Source organism: Dendrobates tinctorius, unplaced genomic scaffold (genome assembly GCF_039654945.1).
Source record: "Dendrobates tinctorius isolate UK_male_01 unplaced genomic scaffold, ASM3965494v1 ptg000383l, whole genome shotgun sequence".
Taxonomy (NCBI): domain Eukaryota; kingdom Metazoa; phylum Chordata; class Amphibia; order Anura; family Dendrobatidae; genus Dendrobates; species Dendrobates tinctorius.
The window spans coordinates 1487160-1499857 of NW_027362049.1; the positions used below are offsets into that span (position 1 = coordinate 1487160).

Sequence of the window (12698 nt, forward strand, 5' to 3'; positions counted from 1 at the left end):
GTGTGGGGGTGCTTTGCTAGTGACACTGTTGGGGATTTATTCAAAATTTAAGGCATACTGAACCAGCATGGCTACCACAGCATCTTGCAGCGGCATGCTATTCCATCCAATTTGTGTTTAGTTGGACCATCTCACTTATTTTTCTACAAGACAATGACCCCAAACACACCTCCAGGCTGTGTAAGGGCTATTTGACCAAGAAGGAGAGTGATGGGGTGCTACGCCAGATGACCTGGCCTCCACAGTCACCAGACCTGAACCCAATCGAGATGGTTTGGGGTGAGCTGGACCGCAGAGTGAAGGCAAAAGGGCCAACATGTGCCAAGCATCTCTGGGAACTCCTTCAAGATTGTTGGAAGACCATTTCCAGTGACTACCTCTTGAAGCTCATCAAGAGAATGCCAAGAGTGTGCAAAGCAGTAATCAAAGCAAAAGGTGGCTACTTTGAAGAACTTAGAATACAAGACATATTTTCAGTTCTTTCACACTTTTTTGTTAATTATATAATTCCACATGTGTTAATTCATAGTTTTGATGCCTTCAGAGTGAATCTACAATTTTCATAGTCATGAAAATAAAGAAAACTCTTTGAATGAGAGAAGGCGTGTCCAAACTTTGGTCTGTACCGTATGTAATCGATATTATACAGTGTATTACATATTTACAATTTATTACAGTTTTGTGTTCTAAAGTTGTATTCCAATAAATAGACATTATGTTCTACCTAAATATCTTGATTATTGGATCATAGAAATGATTAAATGTCTGATGTTCACATTGTACTACAATAAATTTTTCACTTAAATATAAGCAATATATGTGGGAGTCGGTGTAAGGGAAATTGAGGAGTCGGAGGTATAGGTTACCGACTCCACAGCCCTGCTGTTCGGGATACCTCTACACAGGTCAGCAAGCCTGACTGTACTGGGGTACAAAAAAAAGAAAAAAAAAAAAAAAAAAGGGGGGGGGCATTTATCACTCCGATCAAATCCTTCAACCGTACAATGCTTTGAGGAAGGCCAAGGTGTGGTATAAAAAGCTGGCCGTGCACATCGTCCAAATGGCAATGCTCAACGCATTCCTGCTATCATGATGTGCACGCCACACCGATATGTTGTACCTTCAGTTCCAGGAGGTAGTGGTTAAGGCCCTGATGTCTGGCACTCAGGAAGGAGCGGCCCCAGTACTTCTGGAACTGAAGGTGTCTCGTATTGTACCAGGTCAGCATTTTCCGGGGGTGGTCCTGTCAACTCAAAGAAAAGGTAAGCCTCAAAAAAAAATAAATAAAGTTGAGTGCTACAAAAAGGGAATACACAGGGACACCATTTATCAATGTGACACCTGCCCTGAAAAACCTGGCCTGTGTATGAAGTATTGCTTCAAATTCTACCACACCTCCATGCACTACTAATTTTATTTACCAGACACATTAGATTAGTTGGGAGCGAATCTAGATTTGTTCTTTGGGGGGGGGGGGGGTCGGTCTAGTATCCAAAATGATGTCACATGTTTTTTTTTCCTGTTTAGGCACCTCAGGGGCTCTGCAAACAAAACATGACGCCCGCAGACCATCAAAGTCTGCATTCCAAAACGTCACTACTTCCCTTTCGAGCCCCGACGTGTCCCTAAACAGTTTTTTCCCCACATGTGGCATACCAGCATGCTCAGGACAAATTGGACAATGACTTTTGGGGTCCAATTTCTCCTGTTACCCTTGAATAAATTAAAAATTGGGGACTGAGGCTGTGTGCCCACGTTGCTTTTTTTTTTTTTTTTTTAAGCATTTCCGCAGCGTTTGTGCCGGCTCAGATGCTGCAGAAACGCTTAAAATAAGCTTCACATTAAATTGCATGCGTTTTTTTGGCTTTTTGTGCCAATGCATGCGTTTTAAAACGCTCACGAATCGCTTAGCGGCTAAAAAGGCTTAATCTCCGCATTGATGAGCATTTTTTAGCCTTTTCCAATGTTCCCAGAAAACGTGCGTCAAAAACATGCATCTTTTGTGCAGGAAATGTGCGGAAAACGAGTGTTTTCTGGGAAGGGAGGGGGGGCTGATCAGTTTTCTGAGCGTTTAAAAATGCTAACATGGGCACATAGCCTAAGAGATTATTTGTGGGAAAAATTTTTTTTAAAAAATAGGATTTTATATCTTCACGCCCAGGCATTCTAATCTTTAGTGAAACACTTTGGGGATCAAAGTTCTCACCACACATCTAGATAAGTTCCTTAGGGGGTCTAGTTTTTAAAATGGGGTCACTCGTGGGGGGTTTCTACTGTTTAGGCACATCAGGGGCTCTGCAAACGGAACATGACGCCCACAGACCATTCCATCAAAGTCTGCATTCCAAAACATCACTACTTCCCTTCAGAGCCCCTGAAGTGCCTAAACAGTTTTCTCCCACATTTGGGGTATCAGCGTACTCAGGACAAACTGGACAACAACTTTTGGGGTCCAATTTCTTCTGCTACCCTTGGGAAAACAAAATATTGGGGACTAAATGATCATGTTTGTGGAAAAAATATGATTTTTTATTATCATGCCCGGGCATTTTAAACTTCTGTGAAGCCCTTGGGGGTTCAAAGTGCTCAGCACACATCTAGATAAGGTCCTTAGGGGGTCTAGTTTCCAAAATGGGGTCACTTATGGGGTTTTCCACTGTTTAGGCACATCAGGCACTCGTCAAACCCGACATGGAGTACAATCTCAATTCCAGCCAATTTTAGGTTGAAAAAGTCAAACGGCGCTCCTTCCCTTCTGAGCCCTGCCATGTGCCCAAACAGCGGTTCCCCCCACAAATTGGGTGTCAGCGAACTCAGGAGAAATTGGACAACAAATTTTGGGGTCCAATTTCTCCTGTTACCCTTGGGAAAATAATGGTTTTGTAAATTTTGTCGTAAAAAAATGAGAAATTGCTGGTCAACTTTTAACCCTTATAACTTCCTAAAAAAAAAAAAAAATTGTTTCCAAAATTGTGCTGATGTAAAGTAAACATGTGGGAAATGTTATTCAGTAGCTATTTTGTGTGATATCTCTGTTTTAAGGGCATAAAAATTCAAAGTTTGACAATTGCAAAATTTTCTAAATTTGCCATATTTCCATTTTTATCATTAATAAACGCAAGTTATATCAAAGAAATTTTACCACTAAAGTGAAGTACAATATGTCACAAGAAAACCAAGATCCATGGAAGCGTTCCAGAGTTATTACCTCATAAAGGGACAGTGGTCAGATTTATAAAAATTGGCCCGGTCATTATGTGCAAACCACCCTTGGGGGGGGTAAAGGGGTTAATAGATCTTATCTCTTTGCCAAGTTGCACAATAGTAGGTGTTTTCCTGTCCCAAGATAATCTTATAAATGTGCCCCTGTGCAATGGAAGTGTCTGACCATGCAGGAACATGGTCGGATATACCGCAGCTGCTGGGCAAGCGAGGAAGAAAGAGTATACAGGCATGATTCTGTGAGGTAAAATAAGTTTTTAAACAGGCAGTGAAATGTTTTTCCTCACAGAAAGCATCAGCTGTGATCCCCTGCTGTAATGTCTGTACATTCTTTTGCTTCCTCCCCTGCCCAGGAGCTGTAGTATGATCAGACCATGTTCCTGTACGGTCAGACACAGCCATTGCACAGGGGCACATTTATCAGACTCTCAGTTATTATTCCAAGATCAATTGATTAAAATGAACTTTGTTTGTAGGAGAACCCCTTTAAGCATTGATGACAAAACCACCTATGGAGTCAGGGTAGAGGACAAACTAATATCAGCAGTTTCATTGGTTTACCACACAATAAATGTAAACAGGTTGCCAATCACGCGGTGAAAGAGCAACACAATCATTTGTCACGTGAAATGATCTTTTAGGCTGTGTGCACACGATGCAGATTTGCAGCGGATTTTACCGCGCAGAAACGTTGCATATCTGCATTGTGATGTACAGTAGCCTTAAAATCAATAAAAAAAAAAAACGCTGTGCAGATGCTGCGGATTATTCCGCGCGGTTTTCCTGCGGTACAAAGTCCGCAGCATGTTACTTCTTTTGTGCGGTTTTCCATCTCCCCTGTCTCCAAATCCGCAGGGGGAAAACCGCAGTGGAAAGCTGCAAGAAAACCACATGAAAAATGGAAGAAATCCACAGGAAAAATGCAGGTCATTTGACCTGCGGATTTCTTCCATTCTGTGCGGAATAATCCGCAGGGCCAAAAAGTCCGTCTGCACTCAGCCTAATGCTGCACGAACGGTGATCAATCTTGGCAGTACCTCACCCGATGTAAACAGTCCTCAACAGTTCGAGCGCTATGGTAGCCTATGCACACAGAACAAGCCATTACTGATCGTTCCGTGCTCATCTTTAAGTGCGGTCTAAACAGGCTATTACACAAATGCTGTAAACAATTACTGATTGGTGGTCTTTTAGTGGCACAAATTGGTTAATGTAAACCCACCAACAGCTGTTTCTAGCCTTTTTGATGTTTCCCTGTAGAGACAAGCCTAGCAGTGGCTTCCTCCAATTTTCCATAAGATAACTACTTTTTAATGTCCTACTAACATTGTACAGAGTGGGGGTCACCCCATACAGGACCTAGAGAGCCTCCCCAGAGCAAAGCTGTCTCTTGAGGATCATCCTTGCGATTTACTGATGGGCCACTTATTTTAGTTGACACCGCAATACCTTGATTCTGGGCTGACATTGTGATCCTATGGGCAGACATTTTTGTGGTGCTGCAATCAATGGATCCCAAGTCTGAAGAGTCTAATAAAAGGGGAACACATTTCATTCAACTATAAATATAATATAGGCAAGAGACCGATGGGTGGAATAATCGCATCGGAGCCCTTTGTACTGTGTGTAGCTCCTGGATGTGATATGGAATAAAACCACTTTGGTGAAATCATACAACCTATAATGGGAGTGGTCAGGGTGTAAAGGTGAATAATTATAATGTATGTGTTCAAGGAGGAGCCGAGCAAGGGTTACCGATGCAGACCCCGGCAGAAACATCCAGGACGTGTCCAGACCAAACAACCTGCAGGCCCTTCCTTGTAACTGATTGCACAACTCTGAAGAATCTCTACAAGAAAACTAAAGTGTCTTCTTCCAGCAGCACCGTAAACATGGAGGCTGGTGAGATCATGTGCGTCTCCACCTCGTGTCACAAACACTTTCTCCATTTCCTGTTTGACTGTAATCTCACAGAACATAAAGCGTCCCTGGGGCAACGATCAGGAAATTATTGCAACAGCCCGAAAACAACTGCAGTGCATCAGCCCTGTTTACTTACCACCAAGAGGAAGGGAACAGCTACAAACGCTATGGAACAGCGGGGTGAGAGTACAGGTCACTGGCTGGCACTAAAATGCATGGGTCATCAAAAAAGGACTAGTATTTAAATCCCTTTTAAGTTATTGTCCTAATTTATCAGTTTTCCAACATCAATATAAATAAAATCATACAAAAATCACATTGGCCTTTGGGCAATACAGAAGGCTTAAACTTTGTTCTGTCCAGAAGACTTCAGTATTCTCATTATCATCCACTATGCATAGAATAATTACCTTTTATTGGAATCTCATCATTCACAGGTCAGCGCTCCCCAATAATCACTGTGTGCTCATTAAAGGGGTTGCTCAGGACTTTGGGAAGGTAGTTGCCTGCACCGTTCTGCTCCGGCTGAGGCAGCCATTCTCCAGATTTGACCTCATGTTAGGCAAAGGGGAGCTGGCTGTCAATCATTACGTCAGCAGTGACGCGACAGAACAGAGCGGAAGAGAAAGAGCTGCTCTGTTGAGGATATTTCACCAAAAACACAAGAATCACTGACAGGAACAGTCCAATACTGCTTTGAGCAGAAGCTGAATGTTTTAGGGCAGAACAGGGAGGCAGTTAAAGGGCCCTTTACACAGATATCGCTAAAGCGTCACGAATTTTGTGACGCAGCAGCGATATCACTACATGTGATACTTACCTCCGACCGGCTCCCCGCTAGCTATCGCTGATCATGCGATATCGGCCTGGTCCATTTCTCGTCGTCGGCTTCCTACTGGCGCTGACGAGCGAGACATGGATGCAGGCGGAAGAAGAAATCCTCGCTGAATCTGAAAGGCAAGTACGACCGCTGCTGCGTCGCTGGTGAGATCTGCCTGTTTGGCAGGTCACTAGCGACCATTTAGTGATGCACCAGCGATCCTGACCGGGTCGTATCGTGGTCAGGATCGAAGGTGCATCGCTAAATGTAAAGGGGCCTTTACTGCCTGCCAGTGACGTACTTAGCCTAATAGCCAAATAAACACCGAAGTCCATGATAACACCCCTTTAAATACTACAATACAATTCAGCAAGGCCTGAATATGTCTGATGTCAGTAAAGTCCATGCAACAACTGTAAAGAGGGATCTGATATTAATCCTAGTGGTCAATGTAAAACAGGTAGATTTTTTTTATTGTACAGTATATAAAAATGTGAATTTCACAGTAGGTCATTTTCTGATGACAATTCCCCTTAACTATATAGCAACAATGTGCCACATAAATAAGTTAAGAGCCAAGCCATGATGAGGTTCTGCATCCTTAATATAATCAGAGCACCCCTGTTGCAATGCCTTTTTGCATCCATCAAGTGGGCCCCCAACCAATCTCCCAGCACAAGCAGGAAATGGTAACGAAGTCATCATTAGAGACCCTGCAAGAAATCTAGTTCCACAGGATGCATGCTGCTGTGTGCCCCTTTCATCAGCTGTTGCTACAGGGAGAATCCTCAATTCCTAGCAGCATGTCATAAGGAGAGCAATGTATGATAAGGTTCCCACACAGAGCCCAGCACACAGGCTCTCCATGCATGTGTTTACTGTCACAGCCACGACACATGCAGCTGTGGTAAAGAACAGCTGATCAGCCGGCACGCTCCAGGTATCCAACTTCCCAATGCAGCTTATTCGGTAAGTGCTCTATAGCTTGCCGAATGACGAGGGAGCTGAAGATAATTGCTCATCTCTACTAATAAACCAACAAAATTAGATAAGGGACTTTAAGAGAGGATTTTCTCCAGATCAAAAATACATCATTTTTACTTGTTTTATTACTATTGTTTATGTATTTTGTTCAATTTTCCCTTTTTAAACTATATAAACACAAAATGCAAGCCAATAAAAAATCGCTAGTTTTTATTAACAGTATATAAGAAACAAGCAAAAATTTAAAGTGGGGAAAATACCGTATATACTCACGTATAAGCCGAGATTTTCAGCCCATTTCAGTCTCAGCTTATACACGAGTCATACCAGGGGTCGGCGGGGGAGGGGGAGCGGGGGTGTCAGAGATCATACTTACCCTCCCCTGGCACATCTCCGCAGCCCCCCTGCTTCTCCCAAGCCTTCCTTCAGCGGTCACGTGGTACCGCTCATTAAAGGCATAAATATGTGCATATTCATGACTTTAATGAGCAGTACCACATGACTGCTGAAGGAAGGAAGACCTGCTGGAGACACAGGGGCTGCAGAGACAGAGCCAGGAGGGGGTAAGTATAGCAATTTTCACCTGTCCCCGGTCCATCGCTGTGCCCACTCTGTCCTCCAACATCCTCTGTCAGTGACGTTCAGGCAGCAGAGGGCGTGAAGACGTAGTCAGTGCGCGCTGCGCCCTCTGCTGCCTGAACGTCACTGACAGAGGACCCGGAAGACAGAGCGGGCACAGCGATGGACCGGGGACAGGTGAATATCGCCGGGGCCCTGAGCCGCCTGCTCAGGACACCGGCACCTGGCCCCCAGCGACGAGGCATGTCTTTTTTTTTTTTTTTTTTCTTCATTTGCAGCAGCGGCATAACCTATGGAACATCTTATCGGGCCATTATTAACCTTTGTGCAGCATTATATGGGGTGTATTTTGCAGGGCTGTGGAGTCGGAGTCGTGGAGTCGGTGCTCATTTTGGTGGAGTCGGAGTCGGAGTCGGTATAAAATGGACCGACTCCTAAAATATATAATAAATTGGGTACAGTAATTCAATGCAGGATGTGCTGAATATTTTTTCATAGGAGTTTGGGAAAGTTATGAAATGTCCTATAAATGGCTGTTATATTCCTGATCTAAGGCTACATTAACACAGCGTTTTTCCTGTGTTTTTTGAGGATACGTTTTTCAGCTGCAAAAGCTGATCATCTTTTTAAAAAACTGCATCACCTGAAAGGTTTTTGAGCTCATAGATAATGTTTTCAATAGCAAAAGCAGATTAGAAATCTGCTCTATCCATCCATTTATCCATATCTGTCTATCCATATCGTATCTGTACCAAAAAGAATGAAAACCGGGTAGTACACCAATATATATTCTGTTCTATCTAAATATCTTGATTATTGGATCATAAAAATGATTAAATGTCTGAGGTTCACATTGTACTACAGTAAATTTTTCACTTAAATATAAGCAATATGTGTGGGAGTCGGAGTCGGTGTAAGGGAAATTGAGGAGTCGGAGTCGCAGGTTTGGCTTACCGACTCCACAGCACTGGTATTTTGTATGGAGCATCTTATGGGGCCCATCATGAACTGTATGGATCATTATATGGGGCTCCTGATTCAATATGGCTATTCAAAGACATTAACCTACTGATCTCAATTTTACTTTTATTGGTATCTATTATCATTTTTGAAATTTACCATTAGCTGCTGCATTTTCCACCCTAGGCTTATACACGAATAAATAAGTTTTCCCAGAGGGGGTTGGATCGTCTTATATGCGAGTATATACGGTATTTAATGCAATAAAATAAAATTTAATTCTGAAAAAAATATAAAATCATACAATGTAATTTTCTGGTTTTTATTTTTAGATTCTGTCTCACAGTTGAATTGCATCTATGATAAAAACTATAGACCGCTACATTGTGTAGACTAGCTTGGCCCGTGCAAAGTTTTCACACATTGCCTGCGCCCCCAACAACCAATTTCAGAAAAAGCAAGCTGGTTAAATGTAAATGCATTTCATGAGCTGATGAACAGACAGGTATTCATATATGTAATTGGTAATACAATAAATTGTTTTGATAAGTAGAGGCCAAAAAATGTTTTCTGGTTGAGGTGCCACCTGCAGGTCATTGAGTCTTTCTGAAGGTTTATGAAATTGAATGTTTAAACTGTATTTAGTGATAAAATCGTGAATGTGTGGTTTGTTTGGCTGTTTTCTTGCTGAAGGGAGCAAGTTTACCTCTCAAATGGTGTATCGTGTGTGGGGCGAAGAGATCAGCGAAAAAGCAGTGTATGTTTAGAAGTGTGTTGGTAGTGTGCTTTGGGGTACTGTGGTGCCACCTGCAGGTCATTTTTCCTTACTGCAGGTTTATGAAAATTAATGTTGAAACTGTATTTTATGATCAAACCGTGGAAGTGTGGTTTGTTTTGCTATTTTCTTGCCGAAGGGGCAAGTTTACCTTTCAAATGGTGTATCATATGTGTGTGGGTGCAGTATGAATGGGGATACAAAGGAATCACCGAAAAACAGTGTTTAGAAATAAAATAGATGGGAAAACGTGCAAAATCGGCAGAGTATCAAATACTTAATTTTCCCCACTGTAATAAATAAAGGGGAAAAAAAAAAAAATAGAACCATAGTGGAAAACTTTTGCTAGATGAATAACACATGGCCACATACAAGGGTATATTTGTTGCAAGTTGCTGGCTATACAGATGACTTGTCTGTTAGTTCTTAGGCCCGTAATAAAATACAATATAGTCCTGGATAACCCCATTAATAGGACATTTAGTAATTGTTTTTGAAAAAGGATGTTCTAGGATTCAAACCATTTTGCAACACCATTTTATTTTTGTCAAAAATGCTACAGCCAGGTGTTAAAGGCTATAGGAAATTATGTAGAAGTCCACATACAGAGCATTTTGTTAACCTTTTTTCACTGAAAACACAGTATGTTCAAAATGTACGTCTTTTTCTGGCATTTTACTCAGACAGCTTCTCCACAGATCATTAAAAATACCCAAGATAAAAAAAAGTCTTACTTTTAGAAGCATTTAAGACACTGAGGAAGGGGAGGGATTTGACCAAAAATTACCTCCCCGGCCCACAGAAGTAGAAGATTGCCTGGGTTCCCACTGAAATCAGTAGAATAGGGGTCTCAAACTACTAAAGGCTTTACCAAAGGAATGGAGCAGAAAGGTCACATGCATGTGTGCAGCCATTGCTCATTACTCAGACAGCCAAGCATCTTGTCAGTATTGTGAACAAATTGGAGTGATGGTAGCCGCCACTCCTATCAAAAGGGTGGTAAAGAACTCCTAATTATTCCCTATACACGTCTATGGGAGGTGGGTATGGAAGATTGCTGTCTGCAGAATGCCCAATCTAAGGTATATAGCTAGCTCTAAGGAAGCCCCAAAAAGGGTAGGTTTCCACTCTAAAGGTACTGTCACACTTAGCGATGTACCAGCGATCCCGACCAGCGATATGATGCGGTCAGGATCGCTGGTACATCGCTAAGTGGTCGCTAGTGAGCTGCCACACAGGCAGATCTCACAGCGACGTAGGAGAGGACGGGGGCCGCTACTTACCTGTCACACCAGGTGATCCTGCGTCCTCCCGCCCGGCTCCACGCGTCGCTCGTCCTCACAGCAGGAAGCGCCGCAGGAAGCTGACGACGAGAAACAGTCCTGAACGTTCTTGCGCGATCAGCGATAACCAGCGGGGGAGCCAGTCGTAGGTAAGTATCTGACACAGCGATATCGCTAGCAATATCGCTATAACGTCACAAGTTATAGCGATATTGCTAGCGATATCTTAGTGTGACAGTACCTTAAGCACCGACTATGCTACAAAGCCATATCTAATATCTAGCCTTACCAAACACACTGGTGTGTTCAGCTGTAGATAATACCCACAGTCCGGATAAACAATTCACATGAGATAGGATTAACCTTAGCTCTACCATAAAGCCTATAAAGATAGGCCAGGCATAGGAAAGTGAGCAAAGTTCCAAGGTGGACTAAGCATGAACTAGTCACACATCATTGCGCTCTTCTTTAAGCCTGATCAAATGTCAATCAGCTGGGAGAACTCAGCCTTGCTGTTCCAGAAGAAAGGAATCCATCAGAGGAGGATGGCAGCCATTGCTTATAACAATGAGCGTGTCCTCCCTGCCCACAGGTACCCCAGGTGTGGCTTTACCCAATCATCTGCCCTATGTAGAGGTTAACCATTTGTAAGCCATTCATTGCAGGCACCTGCCCATGTAATTAGCTGCTGCAGAAGCAGTATGCATGTTACCTCGGTTTGTAAATTCTGCCAGATATAAAGATCAGGTTTTCTAGTTTGCCCTGCTTGTAGCTCTGGCCAAACCTTGGCATTACAGAGAATGTGGTAGAGTGCTGATATCAGGGACTGTTTCTAAGTGATAATGTTGATAGAATAGCTTCGGATAAGTGCTTATCCGAATAGCTGCTTCAGTAACCTGGAGCGCTCCCAATAATCAGCTGTACGGTGCTGATGTCTGACTGTCACAACACATGTATGAAGAGCCAAACAGGCTCAATCACACAGCCACGACACATGCAGCCGCGGCGCCGAACAGCTGATCGGGAGCACTCCAGGTGTCCGGGTTCCCGATGCAGCTATTTGTGAAGCACTATAGCTATTCAGATAAGAGCTTATCCAAAGCTATTCAATCAACCCTACAAAGAGGTCATAGCCATGAAATGAAGCATAGCCACTAACAAAAATATGATATCTGCAAGTACAAACAATGGACAATGTAAAGCTGCTACAATGCAGATCTGAGTGGGCCACGACCACCTCAAACAGCCATCTAAAATGGATAACCTATACTAGGGTCATTGATTCACAGCTGATTTGTATTACGTCAAAATACCCAATGAGCTGATCAGCTGTGATTTCAGAGAGAAATCAATAGTATGGCGCCCTTTGTAATATAATATATTATGGAGGACACAGGACCCGTTCCTCCCACGTCACCCCTGTGACGTAACTACACAGGCACAGCTCTCCGGCGCCCCCCGGTCTCTCAGGTCAGTAAGGGAACTGCACCTAGAGCAAATGGCCACCGGGGAGGATGTCCTGTTACCCGCTGGGTATTCTAAGATTCGGGATCAGAGTAAAAGCATCAGCCCAAGATTAATTGTATAGTTTAATTGCCTTAAGGGCGCACTAGATAATTACAGAAATATACAGAAAGCTATACAATGGAATTACATTGGATTTGCAGTCAGAGTAAAATATAACAATAAGGTACAAGACTTAGAGATATTAAGCTGGAGGTCAATTTACCAGGTTGCATGTGGGTGCCGGGAGCTCTGCAGTCCACAGGTACAAGAATCTTAGTTGCCAGACAGACCCCCAAAGCATGGGCCGCTGCGCCCCTTGGCAGATCTGTCCCCAGTTCCTTCTTAGATCATCATCGTCTGCTTCTTCTGTGTGAGTGTGTCTCTGCCATGGGCTGCTAGTTCTCAAACATGCTAGGTTCCTCCCGCTATGTCAGAGGGTGGGCTAATAATCTCCACCCTTTAGCTCTCTGCAGAACTTATTCCCAATATCTAAGGCTGGTTTCACATTAGCGCTTTTTAAGCGCACGCACGGCCGGGGGTAGCTCCGCCTCCGAGCCGGCTCTCTGCCCGGCGTGCCCGCCCCTTGCTTGTAGCGCCGCCTCCTAGCGGACAGCGGCGCCTGCGATCGGCGCACCCTATCTTTAGC

General features: G+C 43.4%; 1 protein-coding gene across 1 annotated transcript in view; it reads right to left on the reverse strand.

Moving 5' to 3' along the window:
- UBALD2 (UBA like domain containing 2) overlaps positions 1–12698 on the reverse strand; it is a 32787-nt gene that overhangs the window by 12023 nt on the left and 8066 nt on the right. The gene's annotated exons all lie outside the window — the stretch shown is intronic.